This window comes from Platalea leucorodia (assembly GCF_965183815.1).
Source record: "Platalea leucorodia genome assembly, chromosome: 5".
Lineage (NCBI taxonomy): Eukaryota > Metazoa > Chordata > Aves > Pelecaniformes > Threskiornithidae > Platalea > Platalea leucorodia.
Window position 1 is genome coordinate 58,878,283 of NC_138827.1, and position 18,382 is coordinate 58,896,664.

The window sequence follows — 18,382 nt, forward strand, 5'->3', positions numbered from 1 at the left end:
TTAAAGCAATTATTTAAACCTTTTCGGATTCGCTGTTCTGCAAGAGGTTGAAGCCATAATTTACATAACAAGCCATGAGATACACACAGTAGAAGCACAGATGCACTTTGCTGCTGGTGTTTGAGTGGAGATCACTCACTGTTTGCTGGAAAACACTCTTTGGCCTTCTCATCTAGGCATGGTGGGATGCACTCAGACACGGACATCACATCTGAGATGATTTTGGAAATGCAGAGGCTCAGTCCTTGGGCCTTGCTGACTCTGAGGCCAGTTGCAAGTCCCTGGGCTTAAGCATGGAGGACATGGTGACTTGTTTTTTTTTTTTCCTCTTTTGAACCAACATTGGCATTTCTGAGCCTCTTGATGCAAAGTGACTTTGTTGAAAAATAAAATGAAGGTGTGTGGGTCTTAAAGGCAAACAAAGTCAAAGGGAGAGGAGCTCATCAGCGGCTTACATGCTCCTGGTGATGATGAGCATCTTGGCGGGTCTCTGAGCAGCATCCGGGTGCCCTCAACCATAGGTGCTGCCGCAAGCTGGGCATCACGTGCATGTTACACAGGGTCCCCGTAGGACTGTTTTAACACCATAAAGTCCTTTTCCACTTGCTAAAGGCATTTTAATGACTTAAACCATATTTTGTTTTCTGCTTTCCTAAAAGTATTTGTTGTAGGAATCTCACTTGCAGCTGTCCCCGTGCACTTGGTGGAAGTCTGCTTTATCTCTGTAGGCTGCCCAGGTCATGCGGGGGGCACTGGGTGGCCGTGGCCCAGCCAAGGAGTCATCCCCAGCACTGACCCCTGTGGAGGCCGGTCCCGGCACCCATCACGCTGCACAGGGTGATGCAGGCGCCCAGCCCAGCACACCCCGCAGAGCCGGCCAGGCCAGCCCGCTGCCACCTGCCTGCTGAGGCCTGGCACAAGCCTTGACCGGGGAGCAACGAGCCTGGCTTAGCCCTGCTGGCCTGGCCCACGGCCACCCGCTGGCTGGGGACCAGTGGGGCGTGTGGCGTGGGCAGTGCCGGTGAAGGCAGCGGTGTGCTGGGGAACAGGCAGAGCCACACTGGACTAAAGGGCGCCCTGCCCCACCCCAGGCCTAAGGCCGGGCCCAGGCCTCGGCTCTGGCTCGGGCCCGGGCTCATCTCCTGCCCCTGCCCCAGGCCCCGCCCCCAGCCCGGCGCCGGCCCCGCCCCTCGCTCCCGCCCCGCCCCTGCCCGCTCTGCGCCGCAGCGCTCCCTCCCCTCGCCCCGCCCCCTGCCCCGCCCCGCCGCGCTCGCCCAATCAGCGCCGCCTCCCCGAGCAGCCGGCCCCGCCTCACTCCCGTTGCCGTCCCCGGTGCGCGCGCGCGCGGGCGCGGGCGCGTGCCGGCTCCCTGCTTACGCCCCCGCCCCGCCCCGCCCGGGGCCCGCCAATGGGAATAACGGCGCTGCCCCGGCCCCGCCCCGCGAGCGGCGCTCGCGCCGCTGGCGGGCCAGGCGCGGCCTGCACGTCGGCGGGGGCGCGCGCGGTCGGTAGCCCCGGTCGCGCGCAGGCGCGCACGAAGCCGGTGTCGGCGGCGGCGGCGGCGCAGCGGGGGCCGCCGCTCGGCTCGGCCGGGGCCGCGGATGGCGGAGCGGCGGCGCTGGCGGCGGCGGGGCCCGGGCAGCGGCGCGGCGCCGGGGGAGGTGAGGCTCGGGCGCGGCGGCGGGAGCGCCCCGCGGGACCTGTCCAGGTCCTGACGCGGCGGCAGGTGCCGGCGGCGGCGGGCCCGGCCGCCCCGCACCTGTTGAGCGCGGCGGGGCGGGGGTGCCGGCCGCCGGCGTGGCGGGGCGCAGTGCGGCGCGGGGCACGGTCGTGCCCGGCGGCGGGGCGGGGGCGGGCTCCCGGGCGGCCTTACCCGGCCAGGGGCCGCGACGGCGAAGCCATTTTGAGGGGGTGGCGGCGCGGCGGGAAGTTTGGCCCTGGTCGCCCGCCCCGGGGGAGCCACCCGGCGGGGCCGGCCGCCGAGCCCGGCGTCTTCTTCTGCCTCCCGGGGACGCGGCAGCCGCGGGGACCGGGGTACCTGCTCTCCGGCGCCCGGTGCTCTGCCGCCCGGGAGCCCGCTGCTGGCGGGGAAGGTGAGCGCGGCGGTCGCGGTGGCCTGGCCGCCCTCCCCTGCTGTTCCCCCGGCTGCCGTCCGGCCACCCGGGGCCGCCGTGCGCCCTGCGGGGGAGCCAGGGCTGGCCGCCGCCTCCCGGCACCCGCTGCCCGCCCTCTGCAGCGGGGAAGGCGGGCACGTCCTTGCGAGAGGAGCTCGGGCGTGAAATGCGGGTTCGCCTCGCAGCGTCTCTCTTTCCTGGCTGGTTAAAATACCCTGGAAACCCTTTTTTTAGTGTGCCCTCTGTTGCTTTGGCCCCCGGTGGGTTTGGGTTTCGTGGTTCCTCCTGGATTTGGTTGGATTTAGGCTGTGCTGGAACAAAACTGTGGTTGCAATATCTGTTATTTTGCAAAAAGAATGGTTTGCTTCAAAAATGTTCATGCGCGTTTTTAGAAATTGAGGCGCGTTCGGTTGCCCCGAAGGGTGCCTGGCTGGCCTGTGGCCGAGGGGCGGCTGCTGGCCTGGTCCAGCCCTGCTTTCTGCCTGTGTCTTCACCTTGTATCTCTCAAAATTCAGAGTGAGGGAGCGCTGGTAGCACTTGGCTGGAGAGGAGGCTGTGAAGCAGTCAGAACTCTGAGCTCAGTCTGGTGAAACCACAAAACAGATCGATGAGCAACGTAGCCAACAGCAGCCAGGCTGGTCCTTAGAAACATGCTTGGCCTGGGCTTTTATTTAGTTCTTTGGGCAAATAAGTCTGTATTCAGGAGCCTAATCTCTTTTTTTTTTTTTTTTTTTTCATCTCCAGTAGGTTCTTTCAAGCAGCAGCAAACCACAGTTGATGTTTCTACATTGTGCCGTATCGGATATGAGTCCTGGGGCTCTGAATGTGGTGCTGCTGCTCCAGGGCTTTTGCCACTGTTTGTAGCGTGTTTATTCCTCGGGGAATCTTTTTTGGTGATAAATTAAAACTTCCTGGTTTTTGTAGCATAAACAAGATTGTGGTCTCATTTTTTTTTTTTGGCATGCAGAAGCGGTGATGAGCTCACCCCAGCTGTTGGACTCGTATGGACACGCCGCTTACTCTGTGACTTATCTGTCGCCACTGTTCGAGTGTCGCGCGAGTGAAGTCGTAGCATCGTTCTCTGAGCTGTTATGCTTTAGAATGGCAGCAGGCCAACCCACAGAGCACAGAATATGTTTAGAATAATTAGTGATGGAATACCCTTTTAAAATAATTGTTTGGGTTTATCTAGCACTCAATTGTAGTGATATCTACCTCTAAAAATAGGCAGGCCTCCTGTGTAATGAGTCTCATAGTATAAACAGTCATGTCTTGAATGACTCTTGTTACTTCTAGGATGTCCAAGATAGATGCTTTTGGGGGTTTTGCCAAATCCTCTGTTTGACTTTTTTTTCTGCAGCGAATAATGTGGTTCTTGGCCCTTACGGTGTGTAGTCGTGTGATAACCAGAGGAAAAGCTCAGTAACCCTCGCCATTCGGGGCTGGCACAGCAGGACAGAAAGCTTCCCACCACTCCTTTGGCAGCCCAAGGTTGAACAGTCCTGTCTTTTCCACACAATTCCTGCTCTGTATGCTGCCACGTTCGCAGAAACATGGCCAGCAGTTAGCTTTGACAGGTGACTGTGCACCACTTTTTCTTTGAGGCACTGTCCTCTGTTAATTAAGCGCAGAGCTCTGTCTGTGCTGGTAAGCCCACGGTTTTTGTGCGAAGAGGAGAGAGCAGCTCAGGCGTGATTGTGGTTGCGCTGCTTGCACCAGTGTGCTTGTCCAGTGCCGGTCTCTTTATCACAGCACTCAGCTTCACGAGGCTGGCCTCCCGGGATGCCTTCCCCAAGTTTGCTGAGGCACGGCTGCATGAACGCGCAATTCTTGCTTTCAGTAATTAAGAAAAATGATTGTGTGAGGAATTTTCTCATGTTTTGCTGTACCGTTTATCAGGGCATAACAGATGAGCTGTGGCCCTAATCCCCCATGCACACGTGCTTTTTAAAGTTTCTTTTCAGCAGCCAGCGTGCTGGTCAAGGCTCCTCCGATGTGGCTTATATGCGAAAGCACCAGCTCCTCAGCTCAAGAGAGAGCAGCCCAGCTTTTTCAGCAGGAGGATAATTTGCTTTATGAAGACTTGTTTTCTGAGAAGGTACTGTAGAGGATATTGTGCTTAGTGCTTGAAGCAGGAGGTCTCTCATAGCTTTGCTCACACTGTGCTCACAGACCTCAGGCCATTTTTATATTTGCACTCCCCGCCCCCCCCCAGCTTAATTAGATTTATCTGCTCTGATGAAAGTTTAGTGCCCTTTCATGGGCTGTATGTGGTTCGGGAATGGAAATACGATGTCGTAGGCCTTCACTGGCAGGCCTCTTGCTTGCTATGAGCACTTAAGTCTTCTAGAGTACATTTACCTTGTGTATTATAAGCAAATGGGACTTTTTTCTCTTTTAAAAGCCAACTGTGTTTTGACTTAAATGAGTAAAGCCTTCTAAATGGCTGGGCTTATTAGCTCAGACAGGGCATCGTCGCAGTTTGGGACTGCAACCAGGTCAGGCTCTGCTGCTCTCCAGCAAACTCATCTCTGTGCTCGGTGTACCCTGCACCGGTGCCTTTGGTTGTTTGCAGTTCCCTGGTCAGAGATCCTGCATGAGAGCGAAGGGTTCCTGTTAAACAGGGTGATGGCAAGCACTTGTGTTGGAGAGCTGTGGGACAGACCAGAAGTACAACATGCCCTCTAAGGAACTTGGCATTGATATTTTTGGGATGTCATCTGTGACTTGAGGAAGTTTTGGGGATGGCAGTGGTGGGTGTGCCCCTAGTGAGGAACTTTTCACTGGCTGCAGGGGCTGAATAAGTACATTAGTGCCTCTCTGTGCCAGGACGATTTTAGGCAAGGCTGAAATAAGCTGTCTCCAGGTGCTAGCAGTGAGCGTGGCTTGTCAGGTCGATGCCTCTTGCATTTGAAGTCAGTTCAGTGGGCACAAGACCCTGACACGTTAGGTGAGGATCTTTCTTTGGACGTCTAAGCATGTGATCTGATGAAGAGAGATGCATAGCACTTGCTGTTTCTGCAACTTCTGAAACCAGTAAGTGCTTGGCACCTTTGAAACTCAGGCCATCCAGCTGCCGTACTATGGATTTCAGTTTAAGTTTAAGTACCAAAGATTAAAACTGTGGTTTTGGACTGTGTTTATCAGTAGAAGCTGTTATTTATGTACCTTGGTTTTGAAGGAAATACCTTTATAGTATAAATGTTGCATGACCAAAAAAAAAAGAAAAAAGCTTAGCAAATTGATTATGTAAAGAAATGAAATGACATTTTAAAGCAAGTTTCTTTCTTCTTTGCATACAATGCGTCTGGTTTTTGCTCTTTCCTACCATTTAACAGCAGAGTGCTTTTTTTCAGTCCTTTTAGTGAATGTCTTTTGTATGGTAGGTATGAGAAATATTTGTTTTCCCAATTTGAATCCTTGAAGAGGCCATCAGCAGACTCTGGGAGCTGGCACGAGCCAGCTGTGAGTATCAGGGTCTGTAGCTGACCAAGGCAGCAGCACATCTGTGCATTTAAAAAATAATAAAAAAAAAAAAAAGAAGAAACCCATGTAACTGATACTGCTCTGGGAGCCGAGCTTGTCTCGGAGTGATGCCCCAAACAGCCGTCCTCTCAAGGATATCTGGTTGCGAAGGGAATTGGGATCACTTTTATGTTCTCTGCCTCTGGGTCAGCCATGGCGTTTGTCTGTCCCCATGCAAAGGGAATTCGTCGCCTCCACAAAAGCTATGCGGGTTACCTTGAGCCTCCTTTTGCTGGCAGGGAGCACAGGGCTGAGTCAGTGCTGGCTGCTGAGGGCTGTGACTCAGTGCTGTCCCCTTGGATGCACGTCCAGCCTGCTGCCAACAGAGCCAGGGAATAACCTGATCACAGAAGTGTTCTCTGTGGGTATCTGCTGGTTAGAGGGATCTGGGAATATCGGTCTGCTTTCAGTAATTATGTGTGTGTTGGTGGAAGTTGGTCATTACTGAGCTTTTATGTGCCATACTGAGCATCTGTGGAAGTGCCAGGAAGCTCAGAGGCCAGAAGCTTCTTTCCTTTGTACTTGATAGCACAGTGTTATGGTTTTATATCTTTGTGGGTTGTGTTGTTTTTTTAATTTTATTTTATTACATTTAATTATTTTTTTTTATTTATGTGCTTGAAGAGGAATGGTGCTTTGTTTTCCTTGGGGAGAAATTTCTTCCCTGATGCTGTAGGGCAAGGTCTCTTTGCATTTCTGTGTCTTAAAGTGAGGATGATGTCCACGCTTTTCAGTCGGGATTGCCTCGTGAACAAATGTTTTTATCAGGAACTTCTGCCACCCCCATGTGTTTCTGAGCTCAATTTCCCATTGCATAAGCATCACACTGTCAGTGCCCCTGAATGAAATTGGTCAACACATTGAAAAGTCCATCAAATTTGACAAGAGGGTAGAGATGCCAAAGGTAAGTGCTGAGAAGTTGTGCGAGGACAAGAGTCTGTATGGAGGAAATTCTCAGATTAGTGCTCTGCTGGAAGAAAAGCTGTTGGCTGAGTGCAAAGATATTATTAGACATCAGAGGATCTTCGTGGTAGGGAGACAAACAGGAAATCGAGTTTCATAAGTAGTTCCAGTAGAAGCTGAGTATCCTTATTTTTCCTTGTGAAAGTGGTGAGGAGTGATCTGATGAGCAATCTTGCATTGTCATATGTGATAGAAGAAAACAAAAGGTTTTGGGTACTGTCCTTCACCCTGCCCCTTGGGGCTGCAGGGGGAGGGAGATGAGTGAAGATTTTAAATTTCACTGTAAAGGCTTTTGTAGTTGTCCAGGAAAATATCCTTTTATGGGTGCCACGTAAACCACTCGGGTCAGGATTTTTCTGTGTAGCGTGCTTTTGGCAGAGATGCAAAAGGAAGGTCTGCTCAGGGGATTGAAGAGTATCGCCTTTTTCCTGTTTGCACCAGTATGAGTTTAAGATACTTATACCAATGTTCTTTTCCATTTTGGTTTCTGAGGTTTTTCCTTTGTGAGGCATACTGAAACAGGAAAATATTTTTTTTTAAATTTATTTTTTAGTTTAAAGAGATTCTAGCAGAATGGAGCTCTTGGACCCCTGTCTTGCGGGTAAGATGCTGAGTATCCTGAGTATTCTCGTTCAGAGAAAAGGTGGGAGGAATATACCATATTTTGAATTTAAAGGAAAGTAGAAATCTTCCTCATTTGGTGATGAGTTTGGTGCTGCATGTTAGGGTGAACTCTCTCTGATTACCTTGCTGTCTGTTGCTTTTGTTGCTATAATACTTTAAGTCACATAAACAATTTAGTGATGTGCCTTTGGTAATATTAGGCTTAAGGACTATACTGATGCCAATTTATCATTGTTCCAAACTCTGCGTGTGCAGAGTGAATTTCCCAATGGCTCTCCCTCCTCCTTTCTGCTATTAATTTTGTCAAATCAACAGAGATGAGCTGTTTAAAATTTGATCAAAAAGAGAACAAGCAAGTATGGAAAACATTAGTTTTTCTTTTTTTCTTCTTTCATTTGTCAGATGTAGCATGTGAAAATGAAGTTTTTACATAGGGATTGTGAGGCAGCTTCAACTAGAAGTATTTTCTTCCCGTTTAATCTGTTTAAGTTTTGAGATTTGCAGAGGTAATTAGTACCTGCCTCTTCCATTCTGAAGGGCTTCTGCTGAAAGCATTCAGTGCAGCTAAAATGAGATTGGTTTTTGTTTAGGTTGATTTACTCAGCTCCTCATCTTTATTAGCAAATGAATCTTTAAGTTTAAACTTTCACTGCCTTTTTCCTTGCTTAATTATACTCTAATATTTGGGCACAGTGTGCTGGGAAACTATTAGAGGGCAAAAATATCTTTGACTTCTTACTTCAATTGCAGGTTTTTATAAAACTGTGTTTACAAAGCCCATTCTGAATCAAAATGAGTTTTTATTTTTCACCTCAAATATTGAGCACAGGTACTGAGTACTTAATAATAAGGACTTTATATGACTCTCCCAGTAAGAGCATAGTAGGATCTTTAATTCAAAAGCATGATCAGCCCTATGTTTTCATTAATAAAGTTTACAGATGCATGCAGATTAGCTGGAAAATAAATGTGGACAGCCCTAGCAGAAGACTCCAGCTAGGAACAATATAAGCACCAAGGTATGGACTGTAAATTGGGAAATTTGTGCAGCAGAAATTACCGGAGACTTAGGAGAGTATTGAAGAAAAATATCTCTACAGGCGTGCCCTGTTCTTGCAGCAGCTGCTGAGGGAAGAGTATAGCCCTCAAGACGATGGAGCCTTGGTGTGGTCCACCCTGGATGCTATTAGGAGGATAGTAAAGAAAAAATATATACTGATCAAAACCAGACTAAGACAACACATTTCAACACCACTTTTGTCCTGACACTTGCCATGCTTTTCACATCTAAAGATAGAGGATCAGTACTGGTATATTTAAGTCTCTGAAAAACGAGAAGAATGAACATAAGCCAATGGCTGAACTGTGCTTCGTTTGTGAGAAACTTGTAATAAAGTTAGCTCCATGGGGGAACTGGGTTTATATCCCTCCTCTGTTGCCCAAGTTTTAAAGCTCGTTCTTTACACACACATGTAGCTTACATTGGGATACCAAAGGAGGAGAAGATAACTTCTCTTTTGTCAGGTGCTTACCCACTTTTTTTTAATCCTGATAACCTTTGCTCAAGTTTACATCCTGGAAAGAACTTTGTAGCACGTGTGTTTTATGTGTTTTCCACACTATGGAAATTAGCAAGGGGTTTTATGTAGGGAGAGATCTCCTTCGTGATAGCTTCTTAGTCTGTATGAGAAATAGCATTGTTTCCTCACTTCAATTTTGGTAGCTTTGGTAGCTGAAACTTTTAATCTGGTTGAACGTCCCCTTTTGGACACTGACTTCATCTGTAGGTTTGCAGCCCCTCAGACCTGTTGCCTGTGGAGTGCACAAAGTCTGGGTGCCCTTTCGGAGGTGTGGAGCCACAGGCAACTGTGAATTACAGTCATATTCCACATTAAACTGGAGTCATCTTTTCCAGCTCAGCTAAAATATGTTCCCATTTTTTTTTCTCCTTAAGTTTTTCAGAGCAGCCGTGTGGCACTACACTTCTGTTTTCTCAGCAGTGTTGGCTTTGATGTCTTCTCTGGAGCTGCAGCCCCTCTCTTGGTTAGAAGCACTCTTACAGCCAGCGAAGTCGTCATTCAAGTGCTGAGAGCAGATGTGCTTTCCTGGGATTTAATGTGTTATTATACAGACATTCTTCTAGTTGTATTTTTACAGATGCTTTTTATCTCCTGCTGCTTACCAGCGCCAAGCAGTATTCTACAGTTTGATGTCGTGTGATACTGTGTTTTGATAACAAAGTGGAGCTGGAAATTAATGCTTAACTCGAACCAGTGATCCTGGCAGTTGTGTGTTGGGTGTGTATGCTAGTATTTTAATTTGCATTGGGAACGTGCTTTTGACAGTCTCCTGCTTGTCTCCACCTCTGCTTCAGCTCACATGGAGGAGCGAGGTGGGAGTGTGTGCCCAGGCTCCCTTCGGAGGATGGCAGAGATGAGTTATAGGGGCACGCCTGCTGCCTGTAAGTTTGTCATTGGATTGTGCCTCAATTGCTAATGAGCATTCAGCCTTTGATTAATCAGAAGCTAAATCAGGACCCTTTGCTGAGTTAGCGGCTCTTAAGAATGTGCAACAGAAAAGTACAGCTGACTCGAGCGAAAGCACGGAGGTTTGGTTGGGAGCGTGTGTGCCTGTGCTTTTGACAAAGCACAGGTGAAGGGACAAAGTCTCCCAGACTAAAGAGCTTTCAAGAAAGTGCAGAAAATCCTCTCAACTCTGTAGCCTAGCTTACATGCTTGGACTGGTGGGACCTTGAGCCTGGTAGCCTCCCCTCTATTTCATGAGGACTGTGAGGTCCTTCCATCATAGTAAAATCTGCAAAGTCTGATTCCCTGTGCCCGTCCCCCCCCCTCCCCCCCATCCCCCCACGTCTTGGAACCTCTTGGCAAAAATTTGGGAAGTTACGTTAAACCCAGCTCTGCTGTTTTCCGTGATGATGATAACGAGCTGGAAATACTTCTGTCTGTGCAAAGGGCGCATTAGTCTGAAAGCCTTTGGGTGGTTTATCCCTGTTGATGCTTTTGTATCAAAGTTGATTTCCATAGACCTCAGCCCTGATGAGTGCAGATAATGAGGGACAGCGAGTACTACTGTAGCTGTGTCTGTTTTTTTTTTCTCTGGTGCAACCTAGTTTCTCTTCTCTTATCCCCTGAAAGCTATTCTTAGTAAGTGGTTGTGGGTTTTTTTTGAATTAAGTGAGTGAATAATCAGTATTTCATTCACTGTCCTTACATATGCTTAAATATAGTATTAACGTAATCTTCTTATATGCTTTTCCTCCTGCTGCTCCTGAGCTCATAAAGGAACCAGGTTCACTATTAATAAGATCTATGAATGAACTTGCCCAGAAGTAAAATAGTTCTTTTGGGCTTTGACTTGTTTTTATTGCCAAGATGATAATTTATTTATGTTTTTGGGACATAGCATCGTTCTTCATGCATATAACTTCTTGTACTGTGCTGTCCCCATTTGTTTTCTTTGGTGCTGTTGAGAGTAATTTTTCTGTGTACAAACTCCATAGATAGGGTCTGTGAAACGTTTCTTTCCTGATTTGAAAGTAAAATGACTGTCTCGTGGCAAACTTTCCATTTTCCCTTTTAGGAGGGTTGACTGACTTGAAAAGACCACGGTGGTGATTGACATCTGCCAGTCTCCTCGTGCAGGAGCTTCGCACGCCTCCCCTCAGGGCTGCAGCCCCGCGGAGCAGTGGGGGCGTCAGGGCGCGCGGCGGGAGCGTTGTCCCGCGGCTCCACGGGCGCTGCTGCTGCGGGGCCCGGCGTGGGCGGCCTTGGGTGCCCCCCCTGCCGGGCCGGAGGGAGGACGGGAGCTCTCCGTGGTGCCGAGCGGGGCCGAGCGGGGCCGAGCGGGGCCGAGCGGGGCCGAGCGGGGCCGAGCGGGGCCGAGCGGGGCCGAGCGGGGCCGAGCGGGGGAGCTCGGCTGGGGGCCGCCCGCCGCGGGCCGCCCCGTCCCTCCGCCGAACCGCGTGTTCCAGTGTTGGATCTGTCGCGTGGGAGCGGAGCGGGAGGTGTCTTGATTTCGACGTAGGCTGCTCACCCCAGTTTGCCAAAGGTAGCAAGTTTGTGTGGTCACTGTATTCAGTGGATCTGCTCCTCGCTCTGCTGAGAGCTTCAGCACACTAGAAATATTAACTTTGAACGTTAGGCCATGGTCACTTTTCCTGGAGACCGAATAAATATAATATAGCTTAAATAAATATAATATAGCTTTAATTATAATATTAAATATAATATAGCTTAAATATAGCTAGTGTTCCTATAACTCCATACATTTTTCTCAGCCCCCCCCCTTCTCCCCTCATTGCATTGCAGGTCGTGGCATTTCAGGCTTTTTTTGTAGCCCAGGTAATACTCAGCACTATTAGACAGTATTCCCAACTCCACTGTTCATTTTCCATTTCCTTTGGCCTCCTTGTGCATTTTTTCTTAGGCAAAACTGCCTGCTTTTCATTTAGGGTCCAGCATGGTTTAACAGTCAGAGGGTGAGATCTCAGTCAAAGGTGAATGACGATACTTCTGAGGCTGGTTTTGCCACCCCTGTTGTGAAGATATGCTGCTTCTCTCAGCACCAGTGCTGTCCTTTGTTCTGCTTTTGATCCGTTGTTTCCTCAGTAACTTGTTCAAGGGGTTTACTTTAAAAGAAAGTTGTCTTTCCAGTCTTAAACAAGTTTCCGTGATAGCTGTGTGAACATTTTCTAAATAGCTGCTCTTGATTGCTTTAAGTGAATGTGGAAGAGCCTACAAATACAACATTTGATTCTTGCAATAAAAGCTCCGTTGAGGAATATGGATATTGACAGTTATTCTTTTGCCAGAGTATCACCTGATCTATAGGACTGCTTGGATGAAACAGGCTGCTTTGAATCCTAAAGAACAAAAAGCCAATATTTTGAAGGTCATAGCTTTTATCGTGCAGTGGTAGAAAGTAGGGAAAGGAATTGTTCTCCTGGTAGCTTTCAGTGTAACATAGCTCCTCAGCATTAGCTAAGGTTTTGGCTTTGGTATTTGTGCTGCTCCCTGGCTTGCATACCTTCCTTGCTTTGTTCTGGTGGTTTCTTGCCTAGGCTCGGTACATTGCTATAGTCCAAATGTGACATAACTTGTAAAACAAGCATATTAATCAGGACAGGATAGTCCCTTTGCCTGGGAAGAGGTAGGAAGCACTAACGCTATCCATTTATCTGCAGGCTTGCTCTGATTAGGAGACCCAGAAGAACAACAGCTAGACAGTGGACTGTCCTGATAAAACGTGAGTGAATTGTTTAAAATGGAATACTGCACTGCCACTGTAAAGTATTTGCTGCTCTTGCTGTTGAGCCATAACCATCATCTTGTGTAAGTCTTAACTATACCCATAACGAGCTCTTTGCCTGCAGAGCATTGGGGCAGTTGATGATGATGGTTATGAGACTTGTATAGGTCCCTTTGATATGGAGGTATGGGAATTGTCCTGTGAAACATGGAAACAGCACAGCCCTCTGAGCGGCCTGAAAACAGCAGGAACCCCTAGTTGTGCAGAAGTCCGTGAAAGTGAGTATAAATGGGTATTTTTGCATCCACTGGTATTTAAAATGTATGCAAACTCCTCTGGCTCCAACAGTTTGTTGGACTTCAGGTGTACATCGTTCTGGCAGGATTAGTAGTGAATACTACTTTAATGTATGTGTGGTCAGATAGTTTTGAATAAATGACTTCTGGATTTGTGTTAGGAGGCTGCTGGTGTTCTTATTGGAGGTTTCTACCTCACAGAGCTAAAATCCTGGTTTCTTGTTTAGTGCATTGTTTAGAGAACAGCTAGCTCCCTGTATTTCTGAAAATAGCTTCCTCTTTACTTCACAGAAAATGTGTGCAGTATATGCATATATATGAAATACATGCATATGTATATTTTTTTATGATCAGTACTTTGTCCAGAATAAAAATTTCAGTCTAAAAATAATTTAGATACAGTAAAAGGGCACTAAAGTAGCATAATCTAAATCTGAACCTGAAGCAAATTTTACATCTTGAGTTACTTGCTCCCCTGTGCCAGGGGAATGGGTAATTTCCACCCTGTTCCAGGAGCAGATGCAGCATAGTCTGTACAGAAGCAGTGCTCGTCCCTCTGTTAATCTCTTGCTGTTTCTAAATCCTTGGGGACCTGTGGTGAGGTGACCTTTAGACCTTATATGTATGGTGGTGTATGTGTGGGAAGTCGCAGAGATGGAGGAGGGATGTGGTGGCGGTACAGGTATGTACGTGCCCCGCGAGGTGAGAAGAATGGCAGTAGCATCCCGTACCACAGCAGGCAGCTTGGATGGCACTGCAGTGCTGTGGTTTTGGCGGGAGTGGAAATGCAACCAAGCAGGGGAAAAGAGAGACACGTGCTCTGGTTTCCAGCCAAATCATGGGGAGGTGCCCCTTGCGCCCCAGGTGAAGGCTGGCTTCCCTCAGCTTTTCCGTCCTTCCTTCCGTGGGGGCTCAGGGCTGGCCGGCAGCTGGGTGCCGCTCAGCTGCTGCCCTCCCGCGGCATGCGTGGGATGCTGGCAGCTCTCCTCCTCCTGGGGCCACCTGGAAATGTTTTCTGAAAGGCTGTAGAAAAATGAAGGCACTCCTGGCTAATCAGGTGTAGACCTTGCTCTGACGTCCTCTGCAGCATGTATCAATTCTGACTGAAAAGCATCGATTATTTCTTGCCTTCATACAAAAAGCCTCATTTGGTTCTGTACAGCGCTTCCTTCCAGGACAGATAATTGCTTCTCATTTTTCCTCTCCCTGCTGTATTTGGCACAGTCATACTCTGATTTGTTCTCTTAGGTTGAGCAGCTCTTGGGAGACTTCCCTCAAACTCCCTGTGCCGTGTATCACCCTGTAGTCCTCCCCTGTTTGCTTTCTGCTTTGAAATATCGATTTGCAAGAGATGGCAAAGATGGGTAGGGTCCTGTATGCAATTTTGCCATGCCTCGCGCAATGATAAATTCCTGATATAAATAATTCTCCTGTATTGGTAAATTTTCCCCAACAAAATGTCCCCTCTGGCAGAACTCTGTCCTCTCTCTTTTTAAGCCCTCTCATTCTGGAAGTCACCATCATCTCTGCAGAACTAGTTAATTATTATGGTGTTCTATCAAATACTATATTGATTTATTTTTATTGATATGAGTGGTATTAACTCCAACTCTGTCTCTTCCCCATCTGACTGATGATGGTGACTGTTACGAAAGATGTGCAGTTTCTTGAGAGGGGAACACTGGCAAAAGCCATTTGAAAATCTAGGCAAGGTCAGTATGCCTGCTTCTAAACAGTGCTTCACTGATGCACTTGAGATGCCTAGTAAATGATAATGCATAGTTTGACCGCTGGGGTCCCATGGGGTATTTGGTCCTCTCTGAAGCTTCTCCTGCTCTTGCTCAGCAAGGCTTTCTTTTTGGCCAGTCTTACTCAACAGTGGCTCAACTAATATATAGAGGAATTAATTCCCATTCAAAGTGTTTTTTTTCTTCTAAAAATAATTTTTGCATCTTCCACCATAAATATTTGTCCAGCTTTCCCAGTTATCACAGTTATAAGGCTGCATTGCTTATGAATCAGGAAGATGTCTTCGTGGATTCAAAATAAAGTCCCATCCCAGCAAACAGCAGTAGCAGCAGTATAGATTTTACACAACCTAGGGAATGCAGATACTGACAGCAGCACAGATGAAAGTAAACATGCAAGTACTGAAGTTGAGGAACCGATGTGGGAACAACAAAAAAACCCCATCAAGATGTTGTAATTACTCTGAATTGTATTAAAAATAATATCTGAAGCTCAATATGTATAACTGAAATACCATTTCTCTCACCCATTATTAAGACCTGGATTTAATTAACTCATGGGGGTAAAAACCCATGTGGCTTATATTTTTGTCCCTTTTTTTAAGACTGAAATTTCTTCACCCCTCTTTTCTAACATGACTACTAGCAGCTGTTATTACCGTAGTATAGTTTTGTGAGCAACCGCCATTTAAGTAACTCTAACCCCTGCTTTCAAGGAAAACTAATGAATTTGGAAAGTACTTGTAAGTGCACAAAGGGTGGAGAAACCACCCCCCAAAAAAATAAATGGAAGGGGGCAGCTTTTGGCATAAGAACCAAGAGATTAGCTAGCTAGGAACCTATTTATAGTGGAAAATGGCATTTGCTGTGACCTGTGGTAGTTAAGTCACAGAAGTGGTATTTTCTCTCTTAATCAAGGGAGGAGTCAACCCCAAAGTTCCCATGAGGTTGTAAGAGACTGGTACTTGGGAGAAGTAAATCAGCCAGCTTTTGTGGAGAAATACTTACCTTCATGCCCTGCCATTTCATTGTTTTGATTTTTGGGATCATCTGGATCCTGTTTTCAGGGTTTTTGCTGAATGTTGTAGACACAAGATCTGTTAGCCATGAATTGTAACTTCAACTTCAGCATGTGCTGAGCTTTGCGTTCAATGTTAAACACTGTATTTTATTTCCCTCTGTTTTTGTTGGAATGACCTGAATATTGGTAGTTTGCAATATAAGCCAGCCTTCACTCCACTGGGGAGGGAAAAGCACAGCCTGATGGTTGAGGGCACTGCATCACCACATCTGCCAACTCAGTGAGTGCCAGCCCGGCTGTGGCTGCACTGAGAGCTGCAGCAGCTTGAGATGGGGCAAAACTCCTGGTGTGCAGCTATAGCAGGTGTTGCAGCTGGGTAAAGCTGAGCTGGTTGGGATGTCCTGGAAAAAAACACAAGCAGTAAGGGAATCCCCAGGGCCTGGGAAGCCACACGGCACTGGACGTCAGCTCAACAGCCCACAAACACAGGGCAAGGTGGGTTTTTGGATGTAAGCTGGGAGAAGCATTTTGTATTTCATATGGACCAGCGAAGTGAATTATTTCAGCTCACTGCATTTTGAACGTCTGTGTTTCTATTCAAGACTACAGTCCTTTAACCAAATTTTTTCAGCCCTAATATTTAAATTGTTTTTTTTAATGGAACTTTTCAAACACACAAAAGCTAAGAAAAAATTTGCTCTGTATCTGGAACTTTCATCACTGACTGATTGCTTCTCCCCCTCTTAAATATATGTAGTTTCAGATTTGTCTTGCTAGGAGATTCTTTGGGGCCACTTTGTATAATTTAGTTAGTAGATATATAAGTAGATATGTAAGTATTTCTGCTCTTGTTAGCCTCATTTCCTTTGGCTATCATCAGGAGCAACTTTTAATACTCAGCAGGAGTTGTTATATTATCTGAAAATGTATTTATCAAACTTTATCTGAACTCAAAAAGACTAATGCAAATGAGCATCCAAGTTACCTACTGACAACTCAGCCTATGGAGGTAATGCATCAAAATTGTCTTTTGTAGTCTCGAGTCTCTGTCTTGGTACACTCGCAAGTTTTGGTCTATTTGCCCTCAGTTGTGGTTGAGAATCACAACATACAAGGCTTCTCAAACCTTTTTCTTTATGCAAGTAATGCAAGCCAAGGGTCTGTTCTGGTCATACCATCCTGACCTGTGCCCGGGTCATGCCAGCATCCTCCCTCTCTCTCTCTCTCCTCCTGTCCTGTCCAAACTCTACCCAGCGTTTTCCTTGCTGGTCTTATCAAACTCGGGGATGTATTACAATTTCCTTGAGTAAGAAGGTGGTAAGTACTGTTTCTGCACAACGTGGCTGTAAAATGTCTGATGTTCTGTGATGGCAAACACTCTGCCCACACACCAGAGTGGTGATGGAAGTCAGATTTTACACCATAAGTGTGGGCTTTTTTTTTTTTTTTTTTATCATACAGATATTTAATATTGAATAACACAAGGAACTACTCTGGAAGGGACAGTTTGAGTCAGTCTTGTGTTAGTGAGATCCCCAATAGCCAGCTGCAACTGCCAGGTCCTGAGGAAGGCTTCCAGGAACTCAGAAGACTGACTGGGTGTCAAGCCCTCTCAAAAGTTAGCTTGAAGGTCTTCAAATCTGCTCATATTTGTAATGGGGGAAAAGCAAAAATGTGATTTTTAGAAATGAAAGGGAACACTTTCATATTCTTAGAAGTCCAGCAGCTGTTTTTTCCAGGAACATTGCAGTGATCACACACATGCAAAAATCCTGGAAGCCGCCACCATGGAAATGCAGACTGTTGGCGAGGCTTGAGTTACAAACACGGGGTGCTTTGATTTCGGCTTGCCAAGGCTGCTGCCGTGCGCTCTCCCTGCATGCTGCAACAGCCTGAGAGCAGGCTGCTGCGAGGAAGAAAACCCAGTTTAAGATGCAGGCGCTGTTTTTTTGGCTCCCTGCTGCATTGAGGAAGTTTGCATGATCCCCCTTTCCTCGCCTTGTGCGGCAGGGCAAGAGCCACCAGGTGCCTGCAGGTAGGTCAGAGTCCTTGCTCGTGGTCCAGCCCCAAGGTTGGGCTGTGAAAACAGCTGTAGCTGCACTGGGATTGTGGGGGAGAGCTGTGCGTGCTGGTATGTAAGCAATCCCCTGTGCAAGAGAAGGGCAAAAGTTATGGTTCTTTGCAGCCTGTGGCAACTAGCTTTGGCAACTCATCCCCTTCCCAGCTCCCTTAGAGCTTAGCCACTCTCCTGTCTCTGTGTCGCTCTTCCACAGTCCTCAGCCCTGCCCAGAGCACAGAACGGGTGTATATGTATAAATAGGGAAGCAGCGAGAAAACAGCTGACCTGGAAACATGACTTCCAGCTAATCATGCCCTGGTCCTTTGTTCGGGAAAACGGCATGATTCAGATTTCTTCTGCATTCTTTTCATTTCCCTGTGCATGGAGTTCCTGTAACGTGGAAGTTAAAGCCAAAGGATTAAAGAGCTCTGAAATCCTCCCACGTTAAATGCACAACATTTATTTAAAAAATAATAATAATAAAGCATGCACTGGCAGTGACCACAACCTGTCTGCTTGAGTAGGATGATTGCTGAGTCAGCAGAGTACTCGCTGCTGCTGTTGGGTGCCCTGGCTTTTGGTACACGCATGCAATCCACGATTTTTGTTTCCCTGGTTTAGTTTGTGCTTCCTGGCTTTTTGCGCACAGCGGATGCAGTTTCATGCTGTTTCCCCTGGTGGAGGAAGCTGTTGGCGAGCTGCAGGCTGATGGAGAATGGTTAGCATTGTGATTCATATCAAAGGCTAAGCCCGAAATGCGCACA

At 47.5% G+C, this 18,382-nt stretch overlaps 1 protein-coding gene across 4 annotated transcripts in view; it reads left to right on the forward strand.

Moving 5' to 3' along the window:
• The first annotated feature begins 1,528 nt into the window (after positions 1–1,528).
• The window catches only part of ADARB1 (adenosine deaminase RNA specific B1), a 90,956-nt gene continuing 74,102 nt past the window's right edge, over positions 1,529–18,382 (forward strand). For 3 of the 4 annotated variants that reach the window (XR_014228400.1, XM_082314270.1, XM_082314271.1), the window contains exon 1: positions 1,542–1,661. The gene's annotated coding sequence lies outside the window, so the exon portion shown is untranslated. Of the gene's footprint in view, positions 1,662–12,429; positions 12,492–18,382 lie in introns of all 4 variants that reach the window. The other variant, XM_082314272.1, reaches the window with a different exon arrangement.